Here is a 15,958-nt window from a genome sequence, read left to right on the forward strand (position 1 = left end):
AAATCTTCTAGGATCCAGTTCGCAGAAGGGGAGGTGTGGAAGAGGCACTCCACTCTCACAACCCTGCGCCCAAAGTGGCCCTTTGCCATCGTGCTCATTTCACCCAGGGAAATATTCCTCATCCTCTTTCCCTTTCTCCTTTTCTTCTTCCCTTCTCTTCCCTTCCCTGCCCTGCCCTGCCCTCCCCTCCCCTTCCCTCCCCCGCCTACCCCTCCCCTCCCCTTCCTTCCCTTTCTCTCTCTTTCTTCTTTCTCTATTTCTTTCTTTTTTCTTTCTCTTTCTTTTCCCTTTTTCTTTCTTTCTTTCTTTTTCTTTTTCTTTCTCTTCCTTCCTTTCCTCCCTCTTTTCTTTCTCTCTTTCCTTCCCTCCCTCCCTCCCTCCCTCCCTCCCTTCCTTCTTTCCTTCCTTCCTCTTCCCTCCCTCTTTTCCTCCCTCCATTCCCTCCATAAGTATTTACTGAATTCCCACTCAGTGCCACACATTGTGGGAGGTGTTGGGACACCTGTTGCCCTAGGCTAGATCACGTCCCTCCCTCTTGGAGCTGATGGTCCTATTGCTCAGGGGTGGCTGTCCAGCGCCCTGTGCTGAGCTTGGACAGTGCATCTGGACTGAAGAAAAAGGAGCTCTTGGGTCTTCTGTGATCACAAGGCTGGGGTGGTGGCCACCAGACCTAGATTCAAACCCTGACTCCACTCCCTCAACCCACACCTCTGTGACTTTGGTCAAGTTCTCTGCTTTCTTTGCACTTTGGTTCCCAACTATGGAAAATGTGGGTTCAACACAATCTACCTCTTATGGTTATTTCAGGGGTACATAGATAGAATGTCTGGAAAGCCCTCAGCACATTGGCCAGCCTTTGTAGGGATCGCCGAGTCCCCAAAGATAATGAAATGGGAGGAATGTGGCCACATAAGCTGGAGCTGAGTCCAGCAGGGGAGGGGCCAGTGGCCTGGTGTCTCAGCAGCCAGACCCATTCGTGTAGGGCAATTGTTCCTTTCCTAGCTCTGCATCCCCATGAGGACCTGTCTGTCTGGGTACAACTGGTGGGTCCTCGTCTTTTCTGGAAGTGATGTTCTTGCACTTCTATCCCAACATCTCATTTTGAAAAACCGTGTGCCCCTCCCTGGAGAGCAGCGATGTGGGTGGAGAGGAAGGTCAGCTGCAAAGGACGTCTGCAACCAGACTGGGGCCGGCCACAGGGGCTGTTGAGACTTTGTCCCAAATTGAGGTGTCATGCGGGGTTACAGAACCCTGTGTGCCCCCTGGACAGAGTGTGGGCGGCTGCAAGGGTGGCAGCCGCTGGGGATGTTTTTTTTAATGGCTGTGGACACCAGCGCAGACAGGAACTGTAATCACAGTGAGCACTGACCCTTCCCAGGGGCCTCGGGGCAACAGAGGGCTCTGGTGGACAAGCACGGCCAAGCCAGCAGCCTCTGAAGACACGCGTGTCATCTCAATGTAGGCCGGGACCTGCCCGTGGAGGGAATTCCTGAGGGGAATCACAGGATATGGGTGATCAAAAGGAAGGCGGTCGCCTCTTGGGAAATGGGGCATCAAAAGCCCACACCTGTGTTTGAGGTACGTTCTCAGAAGGAATTTCCCTCCCTCACCACCTTTGTTTCCAGACACATCTCTCTTAGCCCCTCCAGCTGTTGTTGTGTTTTATCTTTTTTCAAAAAATATGTATATATACACGTGCACACACCTGTATCTGATAAAACCTCAAATATGATGCAAAAGGTTATACGGGGAAACATAAGCTTTATCCAGCCCCTGAGCCCCCAAGTTTCTCTGCTCCCTTTCCCAGCTCCCTTTCCCAGAGACAAATAAGCCCCCGTTGCTACGTTCTGAGGTGCCCCACAAGATCACCCATGCTTCTTACAGACACGCGTGTTTCTTTTCTACTTTTCCAAAGCACAAAGTGTCAGGTGGTATACACTCTATTCTGCATCTGACTTTTGTACCTGATAGATCTCAGCAGTCTTTTTGAATCAGTACCTAGAGGATGTCCTTGTTGTTTTTCAGAATATTATAGTATCGTACTATGTAGGTGTTCCATAATTTAATTTAAGCATATTGACCTAGTTTAAGCATACTGATGGCCATTTGAGTGTTTTCATACCCTGGCTTTTCAAAGTCATGCTGCAACAAATAACCGTGCATGTGTATCATTGTCACGCCTGTGTCTGAGGACCTCTGAAGGGTGCTTTCCAGAAAGTGCTATTGCTGCGTCTGGGGACAGGTACTTACCGGGTCCCCATAGAGATCTATAGATACAGAGACAGACGTTCCAAGTGACCCACCAAAGATGTGGCCTATCAAATACTCTAACCAGTTCCTGCAGGTGCCTTTCTTTTTTTTTTTTTTTTTTTTTTTGAGATGAAGTTTCGCTTTTGTTCCCCAGGCTGGAGTGCAGTGGTGCAATCTCAGCTCACTGCAAGCTCCACCTCCTGGGTTCACGCCATTCTCCTGCCTCAGCCTCCTGAGTATCTGGGACTACAGGCGCCCACCACCACGCGCGGCTAATTTTTTTTTTTTTTTTTTTTTTTTTTTTTTAGTAGGGACAGGGTTTCGCCATGTTAGCCAGGATGGTCTCGATCTCCTGACCTCGTGATCTGCCCACCTTGGCCTCCCAAAGTGCTGGGATTACAGGCGTGAGCCAATGCGCCCGGCCCTGCAGGTGCCTTTTTAAAGGAGTTTCATTTGGACAGTCAAGATAGCTACGTCTCTGGAGGACACAGCGTAGGAAGTTCTGAAATGGGACTGTATGTCGAAGCGGTGAACCCCTCTCCCGAAGAGACTGTCTCAGCCCTGGCGCTTAATGCAGGTGCATCTTTGGGTAAGTTATCTAACCTTTCTAGGCCTCAGTGTCCTCATCTATAAAATGGGGAAGTGGTACCACCTGCGTGGGGTGGTGGTGCGGATTCAGTGAGTTAGTCACCTAGACCCTGAGATCCGGAGACTGGCTGAGTCAGGACCCAGATATCAGCTACTTCTTATTATTGGGGTGGTGGTAGTGGTGGATGGGGCATTACTGTTATTAGGACTATGTGCTCTATGTGCTGAGAAAGTGCTAGGTACTGGGCATGTCACACACTAGCCTTTCAAATGGAAACTCGTTCTCTGCCATGTGTGAATAGTGAATACCTAAGCGGGACTTAGTGTGGGGAGGACTATGAGCTGATGGCTGACTGTTGTTGGGGAAAACTGGAATCCTATGTCAAAGGGCAGAGAAGAGGTGCAGGTTCTACTGATTCCTCACCCCTGCAATGGGGAAGGTAAGTCTCGTCTCCCTTCCCTACTGACCCTAACTCATTTGTTTTGTTTTTGTTTTTGTTTTTGTTTTGCTTAAATGTCAGTTCCACCAGAGACCTCCCCACTCCCACCCTTTCTGGACGAAGTTAATTACCCTCCAGTGCACTCTGACTGCCTGTATCTTCTCCTTCAGGGCTGAATGGAGGTTACCTTATAACAGAGGCCAAAATGATAAATATTCTCAATGCAGCTCATCTAGTCATGACAATCACTGCCTACTGCACACAGCAGAGTGTGCCGGACATGCTGCTAAAATTAAACCAGGTCTTCTCAGAAAAAAAAAAAAAAAAAATTAGAGATGGAGTCTCACTCTGTTGCCCTGGTTGGAGTACAGAGGCACGATCTTGGACCACTGCAACCTCCGCCTCCTGGGTTCAAGCCATTCTCCCACCTCAGCCTCCTGAGTAACTGGTATTACAGGCGCATGCCACCACTGCTGGCTAATTTTTGTATTTTTAGTAGAAACTGGGGTTTCACCATGTTGGCCAAGCTGGTCTCGAACTCCTGACCTCAGGTAATCCACCCACCTTGGCCTCCCAAAGTCCTGGGATTACAGGCGTGAGCCACTGTGCCTGCCCAGGAAAATTTTTTTGGACACTGCAAAGTTGATCCCAGTCCTCATAATCTCAGGTATATTTGCCTCTAGTGAGGTCTAACTAACTTGGACACTGCTATTTTTAAAACTGCATTTATCTTTGGTCACAAACACCAAACTGCATCTCCTCTGTGGGCCACAGCAAAGGTGTTTAAACAGCGAAGGCAGAAACCCAGGCAACTTCGCGTACAGAATCGCACCACACAAAGAAGCGTCAGGTCATGAGAATTCCAAGTCCTTGCGTGAATTGCCAACCATGCCCATCAATTGGGAAACCATGACTGATTCCCAAACATGATCTCCAGTGGTCACACCTTGTTTTTGACTGGTCTGCACATGCAGTCGGGGCTGACGAAAAGTTCGCACTCCCACCCCTTGTTCTGGCATTCTGAATAGCCTCAATTAAAAAAAGAAATGAGAAAATTATTTAAATAGCTATAAATTGCCCTTCCTGGTTCTGCTTGGCGTTGGTTATATTTACTTATTATTCCCATGTTTTCCCAAGGCAGATTCTGTGTCTGGCAGTAGAATCACTTTATAGCCTTTTGCCAGACAGATTAATTTCCTTTACTTCGCACTTTAATTATGAATTTCTATCTTGTTGTCTCAGGGACTGAATCCATTTGGTTTGGTCTCTCAGGTTGGCTCAGACAGAGGGTGAGACTCGAACAGCAAATTTCTCATGACACAAGGAAAACTGCTCGCAGTGAGATAAACAAGGCAAAAGTATCAAATCCTAACCAAGCTGCCACTTTCCTGGCTGGGGATACTGCTCAGGATTTTGTCACCAATCAGCATTATTGATTGATTCTGGCTCAAGCAGGGAGAAAATTAACTTAGCCCATCTGACGGGGTAAATGCCCTTGGCAGCCAGCCTCCAAGGTGGCTCCCAAGCAGCCTTGCCTCCTGGGCTTCTCACCGCGGTGTAGTCTCTCCCATGCGGAATCATGGCCAGCCTAGTGACCAGTAGAATACTGTGAGAGTGTGTGACTTCCCAGACTCACTTATAAAACACATCATATCTTCTGCCTTGTTATCTTGGATCACTGGCTCTGGGAGAAGTGGCAGCCATGTTGTGAGAACACTCAAGTGTCTCTGTGGAGATGCCTACATAGAAAGGTACTGAGGCCTCCTGCCAACAGCCAGCACCAACTTGGCAGCCATGAGAGTAAGTCATTTAGAAATGGATCCTCTAGCCCCAGGTGAACCCTTGGATGACAGCGATCTTGGCTGTCATTGTGACCGCAGCCGTAGGAGACACCCTGAGCTAGAACCACCCGGCTAAGTTGCTACCAAATTCCTGACTCAGAAAAACTGTGTGAGATAATAAACATTCATTGTTGTTTGAAGCTACTAAGTTTTGGGGTAATTTCTTATGCGTCAATAGGTAACTAATGTGCAACTTCAGTAAATGGTGAGACCTTTTACGAATCACAGGTAAATCTGATAACCCATAAATCTTAGTAGTTAGGTGGGAACAGAAAGGAGTGGAGAAGGAGGGGTAAAATGTGGGGAAACAGATGCTTTTGCTCTCTTGCAGTATTACTAATAATAGTGATTCTCAAGAGCAAGCTCCTTTTGGTAGTTACAGTTTTCTCCTTGAGTCCTCTGCTTCCCTGCTTCAGGGACTTTGCATGTTCTGTTCCCCTGCCTGGAACAGCCTCCTTGGACCTGCACCTGCTGCCTCCCTCCCATGTGGTTAGGCCTCAGTTCACGTGGCACGTTCTTCCCTCACCACCTTTGCTAAAGTGGCTGTACCTCCCATGCTTGTCGCCACTCCCATGCCTGTCGCCCCTCTGCCTTTGTGCTTTATTGATTAGATTAACATGTTTGGCTCCAACCAGGGTAGGAGCTCCCTCAGGGCAGGATCCTAATCTCTCTTCCTTACTCCTGGGAACCATGCTTGGCACAGAAGGCGATAGTAGGTGTTCATTACATAAAGCCAGTGCTCTTTTTGGCTAGGCATCAGCTCAGACACTTGACAGACATTGTCTTATTTAATACTTATGAGACCCTGCTGAGTCAGTTCCATATTTACCCCGTTTTACAGGTTAAAAAAAAAAAATCTAAGCGTGGTCAAACAGCAAGTAAACAATAGGATTGTCACTCCAGCTCCAGCCCCAGCCTGTCTGCCTTGCAGTACTGACGCTTAACCAGCATGGTGAGTGTGTGCAGGGGCCACTACTGCAGGAGACAGAGGGCACCAACACAGCCAAGACACTGTGGGGGAGGCCATCTCTTTGGGGTCCTTGGGGCAGGGTGTGGGAGTCAGGGGTAAGGTGGGCTGGTGTGATGGAAATTAGCCTCCGGTGGTTGTTTTGATTATTGGTCCTTCCACAGATTTCCTAGTTCCATGTTGTGTGCATGAGAACACCTTTGGCTTAAAAGAATTAAGATGGTTTTTATTTCTACACTGAATTCCAACCAATGCAGTAGGTGTCAATAAATGTGGATTCACTCGTTCATCCTGTCTATCAGTCATTTACTGAGTGCCTAGTGTGTGCCAGACATACTTCAAGGCACTGGGGATGTGTCATTGAACCAGACAGAACCTCCTACCCTCGTGGAGTTTACCTTGAATGGAGGGAGAATGGAGAAAATAATAAGTAACCAAATAAAACAACCAACCACTTAAATAAAATAAGATCACATCTCCAAAGCTGTTATGGAGGAAGCAAAAAGGCTTAGTGGTAGAAATTTCCAGGAGAAATCTTTAGATGGGGTGATTAGGGAGAGTTTTTTGATATAAAACCTTTTTTTTTTTTTTTTTTTTTTTTTTTTGAGATGGAGCCTCACTTTGTCACCCAGGCTGGAGTGTAGTGGCATGATTTTGGCTCACTGCAACCTCTGCCTCCTGGGTTCAAACAATTCTCATGCCTCAGTCTCTCAAGTAACTGAGACTACAGGCACATGCCATCATGCCTGGCTGATTTTTGTATTTTTAGTAGAAATAAGGTTTCACCATATTGGTCTCGAACGCCTGACCTCAGGTGATCCACCCACCTCAGCTTCCCAAAGTGCTGGGATTACAGGCATGAGCCACTGCGCCCGGGTCATACGTTCTTGTTTTGTTTATGAGACAAGGTTTCTCTCTGTTGCCTAGGCTGAAGTGTAGTGGTGCGATCTTGGCTCACTGCAACCTCCACTTCCCAGGCTCAAGTAATCCTCCTGCCTCAGCCTCCTGAGTAGCTAGGATCATAGTTGCATGCCGCCACACCTGACTAATTTTTGTATTTTTTTTTAGAGACGGGGTTTTGCCATGTTGTCCAGGCTAGTCTCAAACTCCTGGTCTCAAGCACTCCACCTGCTTTAGCCTCCCAAAGTGCTGGGATTACAGGCATGAGCCACCACACCTGGCCAAAATTCTTACTTTGCATTAGGGTTCACTTTATGGTGTACATCTTATGGGTTTGGACAAGCGTATAATGACATGTGTCCACCGTTATAGTATCATAGAGAGTAGATTCACTGCTGTATAAAGCTCCTGGGCAGGGAGTATTCCCCCTCCCATCCCCCATTGCCCCCAAGCCCTGGCAACCACAGATCTTTCTTCTGTCTCTATACTTTTACTTCTTCCAAAGTCTCATAGAGTTGGATTCCTACAGCATGTAACCTTTTCAGGCTGAATTCTCTCACTTAGCCACACACATGTAAGTTTCCTCCATGTCTTCTTATGGCTCAATAGCTCATTTCTTCTTTGTGCTGGATATTCCATTGTCAGATGGTACCAGAGTTTGTTCATCCATTGGGTCTTTTTATAAAGAGCCTATGCAGTGGCTCATGCCTGTAATCCCAGCACTTTGGGAAGCTGAGGCAGGTGGATCACCTGAGGTCAGGAGTTCGAGACAGATATGGTGAAACCTCATTTCTACTAAAAATACAAAGATTAACTGGGCGTGGTGGCGGGCGCCTGTAGTCTCAGCTACTCGGGAGGCTGAGGCAGGAGAATTGTTTGAACCTGGGAGGCAGAAGTTGCAGTGAGCCAAAATCATGGCACTGCGCTCCAGCCTGGGTGACAGAGGGAGGCTCCCTCTCAAAAAACAAAGCAAAACAAAACAAAACTATCCATTGGTTGACTGTGGATCCGCACTTCCTGAGAAGAAGGAGGGCAGGTCGCTGATCAGCAGAATGAGTCCACTGCCATGCTGTGCTCTTGCCCACTGTGCCACTGTCCCCAATCCCCAACATGGCTCCATTCCCCAGAGCCATCACTACTGGGCCAGCTGGGGACCCATAGGAGTCAGCCTGCAAGTCCTCACAGCCCAACCGAGGATGCTGGAGGCCCGACTTCACATGGGCCCCCGTGGAATGGCAACTCAATGAGAAATAAAATCACAGAAGCGGCTCTTCAGGAGGAAATGGCCCTCGAAATCATTGCCACATTTGACAATAACACCCAGTCAATTTTTCCATGCTGGTGCCCAGCCCACAGTCGTGTCCTGCTGGAAACCCGGCAGACCGGCCTTTGAAGATGTCTGTTCGGCTCTGGAGTGTGATTCAGAGTCGGGCTTGGTGGCTCTGTGTGTGAGCATGTTCTCAGACAGACTGCCAGAAGCTCCGCATTGTTTTAAAATCCCTTCAAACACGGCCAATAAATCAAACTCATTCAAAATGTACACTGGGGAGCTCGGCCTAACAGGGATGGTGCTGAGCAGCTCTCATCACCACATTGCAGATCAAGGGTGGCCCTGCTTTTTCATTTCGCTAAATCCAATTTTGAGAGCTTGGGGTGTTTGCCACCCAAGCTGGAAGTAGGGCAGGAATAGGCTGGTTTGCAGGCCAGGCTCAGAATACACAGAAAGTGGGGAGGACACAGCCCCAGATGTCAGAGCTTCGGATTTCGGAGGGCAAAGAACCCGCTCCTGGGTTGATGGCACAGCAGAGCTTAGAAGGGGCTGATGGAGAGGCAGGGATGTGGGGGGCTCAGAGGGAAGCCCCCTAGCCAGGTACCAGGCTGAGGACCGCTGCCCACTGCCTGTGAAGTGACGTTAGGGAAGTGCCTGACCCTCTCTGGGTCTAGTTCTCTGGTCTGTGAAATGGAATAGTAACCATGGTGCCCACCTCCTGGGGGCTGCTTGTTTATTAGGGGGTGGATTTTGTCCTTCCTTCCTTTAAGAAAAAAACAGCTTTATTGAGGTAGAATTAAGATACCATAAAAGTCATCCATTTCAAGTATGTAGTTCAATGAGCATCAGTTTGTTTGTGTGTGTGTGTGTGTGTGTGTGTATGTGTTTTTGTAGACGGGGTTGTGTGTTGTCCAGGCTGGTCTCGAACTCTTGGCCCCAAGCAGTCCTTCCACCTCGACTTCCTAAAGTGCTGGGATTACAGGTGTGAGCCACCACAGCTGGCCGAGCTTTAGTTCAGACAGTTGTACAGCCACCTCTCCAGTCCCATGTAGAACACCCCCATCCCCCATCAAGTTCCTTCAAGCCTCTTTGCAGTCAATGGCTGTTCCCACTCTAGCCTGAAGCAGCCACTCTGGTTTGTATTCAGAAGGTGAAGCATAGAGTGCCTTGCTCAGCCAAGTTCTCTGTGAATGTGTGCAGATGCATTTTAAAGGCACCTAGAATTGGCAGGATATTTTCTCAGGTAGAACCATTCACACTATCACCTAGGTTTGTGCAGTGCACAACCTGCACAGTCATCCAGGGCAGACTTGTTTTTGTGCTTCAGTGACTGTCAATGATTTTTCTCTAAAAATCATATTTCCTGGGGAACATGCCTCCGATACAACAGAAATTGAAATGGAACTGAAAATTCTGAAAAAGTATGACCCTAATTTGCTCAAAAATGTGTATATATGCCCACAAATAAAAAATAAAAGACTTGAAGAAAATGTACCAACCTTTTTACAGTGGGGTGATAGATTTAGGTACAATATGAACTTTTTTTCTTTCCTGCATTTTCCTACATGTTCTATAAGATACAAGCAATATTTATAATGGAATGTGTTATTTGGTTGAAAATGGCGATAATGCATTCATTCTTTTCTTCCGTTTTCAATATGGGCGGATTAATTCCTATGGCAACATCATAAAAATATTTGGAATCCTCAATTAATTTTGCTTTTGGAGCAAAGCGAGAAATAATAAACAAAATGGTCCATGCCTCTCTTCTGCACGTTAGCATGAGTGTGTGTGAACACACACGCGCGCACACACACACACGCATGTATGCACGATACTAGATAAGACTTTTCCACAAGATGATTTTTTGAGCTTGGCCAAGTGAGATGCTGCAAGACAAATCTTGATTGCGCAGTTGGATTAAACATCCTTTTACTTCTGGCTTCTCCCTGACAAGTCCAAATATAAAAATTTCCTACTTCTTCAAAGGAGATCACCTCTCCATTTATAAGGAATTAGATGTTCCCCTACTATAAATTCTCCACACATGGCAGGCACTCATAAAAATCAGTTGGCCATTGAATGAATAAAATACTTATTTTGAACTGTCTTAAAAGCAGTCTTTATTTCCAGTAGGGCATCCCCCACCTGTGATTATTCTGGAGCAGTTCTTAGAGAGCTATTTGTGATTCATCAGCAAACATTCTTCAGGTCTGTTGGAAGGACTTTCTTTATACCTGATATGCAAGAGTGGCCTTCAGCAGGAAACTGATCATTGGATTAAAAAATAAAAAGCCTAAATTTTTCAAAAGCATTTTTTAGTTCAACACAATGAGCAACATGGTATTAAATGTAACGCAATGCTAATTCTAATTAAGTGTAATGGATATTAAGAGGTAAGCACACACACAGTCACCAACTACAAGGAATAAAACATTAACTGTGTTATTATTACTAGTCCTCTTGCTTGATTAGCTATTTTCCTCTTTTTTTTTTTTTTGAGATGGAGTCTCGCTCTGTCGCCCAGGCTGGAGTGCAGTGTCCCGATCTCGGCTCACTGCAAGCTCCACCTCCCGGGTTCACGCCATTCTCCTGGCCTCAGCCTCCTGGGTAGCTGGGACTACAGGCGCCCGCCTCCACGCCTGGCTAATTTTTTGTATTTTTAGCAGAGACAGGGTTTCACTGTGTTAGTCAGGATGGTCTCGATCTCCTGACCTCATGATCCGCCCACCTCGACCTCCCAAAGTGCTGGGATTGCAGGCGTGAGCCACTGCACCCGTCCGATTAGCTATTTTCTTTAAAAAACACCATTATGTGTCCAATCTCATAAAGTATAGCTTCAGTTCTGTGTATGCTTGAGGGGATGTAGGGATCCTTCTCCCTCCCTGGGACTTTCTGGGACAGCAGTTTCTCCTCAGGTGCTGATTTTGTCCCCTAGGAGACATTTGTCCTGAGATATCTTTTGGGGAGAAGGGAACGAGGGACAGGGAAGGAGAGGTTTCTGCTGGGATCCAGGGGGTCAAGGTCAGGGAGGCTGCGGGGGCTTCTACGATGCACAGAAAAAATCCCCACCACAAAGTATGATCCAGCCCAAATGTTATTAGTGCCCAAGATGAGAAACAAACAACAATTAACATTATGTTAAAACAAACAACAATTAATATTACAAAACCCAGTAAAATCATGATTTTACTACCAGCATGCTCATTTCCTGGAAGACAAAAGCGTGTACTCTTGAAAAACATCAAAAATGACAACTGATTTGTCTTGGGGGAGGGTCAAGTATGCTTTTGGGGACTCGGTCCTAGCATTGCTCATTGATCTCACTGGAACTTCAACTTCATCCAAGTTCTCAAAAGACAAACAATCAAAAGCCCTCTGTTTTCTTCATACCTCATCTTTTTTTTGCCCAACCAAACCAGGATAGCAACATTATCCGAAAGTGGGGGTCAAAAATCTGGGGTAGAACTCCAACAATCAACAAGAAACTCTGGGCTGCCGATGAACCCTGTGAATGAGCTTATAGCTCCATTCAGGGAAAACTTCCAGAGTCTCTCGTGTCTGGACAGTAGGCGATGGAGGGTGTGGATTTTCTCCTTTCTAATTATCTGCATTTCCTAAACTGCCTGCCACAAACATGTATTACTTTGCTAAAAAGAGAAAAGGCCATTAGCCTAAACCCCTCTTCCCATTTTGCAGCCAACTCAAGAAAGAAGGAAACTCCATGAAATATTGCCCCAGGCTGGTAGCAGAAGGGTTAAGTTCCTTCTAGTAGGCAACAGGGTTAGCATTGGCACATTCAAGTTCATCCTGCTGGAAGACACCGGGCAGGAACATGGACTTAGCCATTCAGGTCACCAGCTACAGAAAATCCACAGGCTACAGGGAGCTCTGCTGGTGTTTGGTCATCGTGGAAACAACGTGTAGGGAGCAGTCACTCACAGGCCTCAGACACGGTGCTGCTGCTTCAGTGAGCTGTTCCTGGGGCCTTTCATAAGACCCTACACAGCAGGAGTCATGCACTCCACTTTACAGCCAGAGGCATCAGGCTCAGGACAGAAATGATTTCTCTGGCTGAAAGTCAAACCGTTTCTGCAAATGCCCAGCACAATGTACACATCTCAGCAATAGATTTTGAGGAAAAAGAGCCCTTTCCGAATAGGCTCCACGTGTTGAACAAGGAGACAGCCCACGACGGGTTCCCCATCTCCACCCCTCCTTGGCTGCTCTGTCAAGCCAGAGTTTCTCACACGCCCCGGTCCCATAAGCATGCCCTGGATGGCACACCGCGGGGTGGGCTGAAGTCTGCGTCAAAGCAACGAGCTGTGTGGGTGATTCTGATGTGGCTGAAAGCCGAGGACCCCTGGAATATGTCAAGGTCTTTCCTTTTCAGCCCAGATTTCATAAGCTGATGACATACCCGTGCCTCCGTTTCCTCATCTGTAAAATGAGGACAATAACAGCATCTACCTTAGAAAATGCCTGTGAGAACACAGCAGATGAACAGACATCAACCCTTTAGAACAGGACCTGGCTCACAGTACGTGTCCAAGCAATACAGCCGCTTTAATAAGGATTGTTATTCTGAAAATCTCTTACAGGGAATCCACTGCCAGTTTCAAAGGGGGTTCTCTGGGCCCCTCATTTCCTCTCACCACTCCTTTCCTCCAGCACATTCTCTTCCTCCTTGTCTCTTTGTACCCAGGACTCCAGCTGCCCCTCCCCTAGAGCATCTAGATGCCCTTGTCTATCTCAGCTTTGGTGCCTAGGGAAGGGAAAAAAAAAAAAAAAAAAGCCCTCCCCATGCAAGCAACGCAAAGGTCCATTGAAGGGGAGATGGATGAACAAAATGCGTACACTAATACAGTGAAATATTACTTAGCCTTAGAAAGGAAGGGATTCTGACACATGCTAAACATGAATGCGCCTTGAGGACATTATATTAAGTGAATAAGCCCGGCATAAAAGGACAAATGCTGTATGAGTCCACTTACCTAGAGTTGTCAAATTCGTAGAGACAGGAGAATGGGGGTTGCCAGGGGGAGGGGGAGGGAGGATGAGAAGTTAGTGTTAATGGGTTTGCAGTTTCAGTTTTGCAAGATGAAAACAGTTCTGGAGATCGGTTGCACAACAATGGGAATGTGCTTAACACTATGGAACTGCACTCTTCAGAAGTGGCTAATGGTCAATTTCCTGTTTTGTGTATTTTACAACAAATACAAATAAAACGAAGAAAACAAACTTCCCCACCAGATGCAAACCCTTGACTGTCAGCAAAGGGCCACAGTGCTCCTCAGAGCTTTATATGCATGTATTTGGGGGTTCTGGGGTGGACGCTGCCACGCACAGCCACCCCCCGTCTCCTCTGGGCAGCCTCCAGCCGTGGACAGGCTCTAAGGGGAATGAGGATTCACTGATGTTTGCAGGGGGCAAAGGAGGGTCCTATGCAAGTGGGTGTGGAAATCTGGCTGAAGCTGCTTCCCACGAGGAGGGGAACGCGGACGGGAAGGCGAGGGGGACGGGGAGGGGCTGGGAAGGGAGGGGCTGGGAGAGATCCGGCCTCTCCGGGGTGCTCCAGGGAGCAGCAGCGTGAGGTGGAGCCTGTTGCAACTCCTTTTAGGGTTTGCCTGGGACTGAGGGGGTTCCCAGAACCTGGGACTTGTGATGCAGAATCCAGAGGAGTCCCAGGCAAACAGGGACAAGTTGGTCATTTTCCTTGCTCAAGGCCACCGCACTTTTCCCAGACAGCGGTGACTTGAAACCGGTTCCCACCCACCTCCCTTCACCGTTCCCTCCTCTCCCGCCCCCACCCCACCCCGAGGGGAATTCCAACGGGAGAAGCTTGGGGTGGGTGGGGGGAGTGAGCCGCGTTTCCTAGTTCCTGCTGTCTTGAGAACAGCCTCTGTGGTCCTGGTTCAGCCTGCGCCCGGGCCATTCACTTCCTAATATAGGCGTTTTACACCTACTTGCTTCTGAAACTTAGCCATTAAAAAAATAGATAATTGTTCGGTGAAAAAATAAGCAGCCCGAGACACTAGCGAAAGCTCCCATGCCAGCAGCCCCCAGTGCCAGGGCCCAGAGAAGTGGGGAAGGAAACCGTGATCGTCGGGAGGCAGCTCTGAAGCTGAAGAGATAAAAAGGAGTCCTTGGGCAATGAAGCTTGAAGGGCAGAAAAAGGGTTCAGGGAGGAAGGGGTGGGAGGAGCTGCAAGAAGGAGCCAAGGGGAGGGGAAGAAGGTCCAGGGTCCTGGGAGTCACTGTGGCTGGGGCTCCCTGCAGGAACTCAGAACAAGTCCAGGAATTGGGGGTGCACCCCTGAGCAGGGAGTCTCTTCCTTCACCACCTGCTCCCGCTGGAGTTCAGAGCTGGGGTTCAACACCCCACCTCCCCGGGGGACACAGGAATACGGGACATACTTGGCTGGGGAAATGGAGCCAGTTTCTTGACCAAGACAGGAGCTTCAGTGTGTGGGGGGCACACAGGCTGCATCCTCGAGGAAGGAAGGCCCCTGCCCTCCCTGTACTCACCACGTTGTGAGGGAGGATAAAGAGTGAGCAAGGAAACCGATCAGGCATTTCCCAGTAGCGCTGCACAGGGATGAGCTACACACTTGCCGCGGTCGCTGGTGGAGGACAGAAGGACCTTTCTGAGGGGTGACATCTGAGCTGAGAGCTGAAGGATGAACAGGTCCCTCTGAAGGAAGAAGGGAGGAGCTCTACGGAAAAAGTGTTTCTTGATCAAACATTCACTCAGGGCTTAGGGTCCAGTCAGCACCGAGGCAGAAGAACAGAAAGGAGAGAGAGAGAGGGACAGGTCGGCATCAAAGATGAGCTAGGGTTCCAGCAGGATTGGCTACATGATTTGCAGAGCCTCTCGGGCATACTTAGAAAGAGTTTCAAGATGAGACAACAGAGCATGAAATCAAGCACGGAGTCCCTCTGTGCAACTGCCCGGACTGCTTGTCCATGAAGCTGCCCCTGGGAGCAGAGCCATGCAAGCTCAAGAATGTGTATTTCATTTCAAGGACAAGGGGAGCCCTTAGAGGGACTGAGAAGGCAGGGTCAGGTCCTGACCAGGCCCTTCTGAGTAAAAGGACCCTTCTGGGTAAAAGAAGGCAGAAAGCACGCCGCAGAGAAAGGGCGAGCTCTCTGGAATCTATGGCCTTTGCAGGAGGTCCGACATAGTGACTCTGACCCTAATGGTATGCGAATCTGCAGTTGTGGAGTCTGTAGCCATGCTCAAGGGTGTTGAAGGAAGGAGCCCTTCCAGACAGCACCCGTGGGGCCAGGGCCCCGTAGGACACACCGTAGGAAACCCTAATTTGGTGTAACAGTACTAAGAACCCCCGTGAAGAATGTGCCACACAGGGAGAAACTGAGGCCCACAGAGGGGCCAGAGGTCACCCAAAGGCACCCTGCAAGTGCTTGACAGAGACACGAGCTGGGTGGCAGCCTTGGGATTCCCCACATGGTATTCTTCACTGAGTCCAGGGCCAATACCCACAGAACATGTGCAGGAACAGGGCCTGGAAACTGGCCAGGTGGTCCCAAATGTCACACTATATAGGCCACACGCTCAAATGGGGGCAGGGAGGTGGTGATCAGAACATCTGAGCGTCGGGACTTTTGAGAACAAACAGATGCAGGCTTTCCCTTCAGAAAGAGGCTCCCACCGCTGCTTCCGAGCGAACTTGGGTGTGTAAT

The sequence above is a fragment of the Macaca thibetana genome, chromosome 10, assembly GCF_024542745.1.
Source record: "Macaca thibetana thibetana isolate TM-01 chromosome 10, ASM2454274v1, whole genome shotgun sequence".
Lineage (NCBI taxonomy): Eukaryota > Metazoa > Chordata > Mammalia > Primates > Cercopithecidae > Macaca > Macaca thibetana.